We start from the raw sequence: 2044 nt of genomic DNA on the forward strand, positions 1-2044 counted from the left end.
TTTTTACGGATGCAGACTAACATGGCTGCTACTCTGAAACCTGTTAAAGAATGAAAGTTCCCTAGATTCAAATCTAAAGGTGAATCTTTATACATTGTCAAAAGTATGTAACACTGAGACTCTTCTAGTTTCCAGCTACTTGTAAGCAAGACCAGCACCAACTTTAATATTTAATCTCAAAAATATATTCAGTATTATTTGTTTAATATTTAAACCATATAACTCAGATATTCTTGGGCAGCCCTACTATCATGTCTGCTGCATACTGAATTACGATTCACAGTTCTAGATTCAAGTTTAGGCTCTTGTATATTAATTTATCTGATATGCAGAATGAAATATAATACTTTTGCCCTCCTTGGGTTTTAGTACTTTAGAGGAAAGAATGACCAATCATGGTTAGTGCATATAGTGTATGTTGTTCCTGGGGGTTTGCTTCATTTTTGTAGTCTAGTCAATTGATCTACCTGAAAACATCCTACCACAATACCACATTACTTGTCTCCCTGTTCCAAAGGTTTATGGTAATTAATGTGTATGTGCAGCCCTGTTCTGGTTGAAAATAAACTAATTTTGTTGCCTACAAATAGAAGTAGTAGGCCGCAGTAACCACTTCAGGCAGAGTTCTTGCAGGGAGGGAATGCCAGAAGAGGTAGAAGGAACAGGCAGCCTCCGCTGCTTAATAATTTTTCCCCTCAATCAAGTTTGGGGAACATTTGTGTCAACCTATGAATTTCTTTTTGTTTTATGAATTGCATTTATGATTGTAACCTTCAATGAGGATTAGAACTTCCCTTTTGTAGCAGAAACAGTCTATCTCTGGGAAGCTGAAAAACAGCCATCAAGGGGACATCAATACTGGTGAGACAATGGAGTTGCTCTTGCAAGAACCATTGATTTCTAATGACTCTCTGCCCAGCAACCAGCAGGGAGATTGGATCATGGAAAATCCCTACCAGAAGAAGAGAAACAGAAAAGGTGTCAGAACCTGCTTTTAAAAGTGATATGCTCTCTAAGCAAGTGTGCCAGCCATCACCAGAAATAGAAGATAGTGCTGGAGGAGTAAGGGGAAACAGGGCTTTGTCTTCCCCCCAAGGATACTGATCAAAACCCAGGGACTCTCAGCAACGGAGAGGATTCTGAGGTGGGGATCATTCATGCATTTATTGTTTTGCATAGATCTGTAACTCTTCTATATTGTCTAAGAATAAAGCATGTGTATGCATAAGAAGTTTGTTTGAAAAGCCTATGTTCCTTGCTTTAACTATCACATGGTTCCTGAGGGATTCAACTACAAGGGAATGTGCAAAGCAACTGGAGAGTCTTGGGAAGTTTCTGCACTTTTCATGGGGTCTAGGAAAGTTGGACTGCAGAGTCCTACATTCCAAGGACATGTTTCAGACAGAGAGTCTGCACCACAGGAATGTGCCTTAGGGGCCCAAAGCTAGACAATGTCTGAACTCTGCCCAGAGCCAGCTGGCTCAGAACCACATTGGATCAAAAAGTTGAGTCTGATTAACACAAGCTGGTGACTGTCCACCACGGGGCTCAGCCAGGTCTGTGACATCTCACTGTGAATCCTCCCCTCCTTCCACGTAAATGAAAATAATTTCTGATTGAGACCATATTGTAACTCTCTTGTTCTGGATGTTGTTTGAGGTTGTCTACACTTCCAATGGTTCCTGAATGTGACGTTTTTGTAATATAAATTGTCAAAAGATTTGAAACATATGTCTTGGCACAGCGATCAAATATAAAACCCAAAATATGGTTTTACAATGTAGTAACAATGGCAATTAACTTCATTCTTAAACTGCACGAACCCTGCTATTCCAATATGGCTCTCCCTAGAGCAGAGACCAAATAGCATGCAGTGCTTTGGTGATCTGGGTATTTGTCTATTAGGCCAGGTCTACACTGCGACTTTAAATCGGTTTAATGGCCGATATACCGATTTAACGCTGTACCCGTTCACACGACGTCGTCATTAATATCGAGTTAAACGGCTCCTTAAATCGATTTCGGAACTCCTCCCAGACGAGAG

Source organism: Chelonoidis abingdonii, chromosome 15 (genome assembly GCF_003597395.2).
Source record: "Chelonoidis abingdonii isolate Lonesome George chromosome 15, CheloAbing_2.0, whole genome shotgun sequence".
In the NCBI taxonomy this organism is placed as follows: Eukaryota; Metazoa; Chordata; order Testudines; family Testudinidae; genus Chelonoidis; species Chelonoidis abingdonii.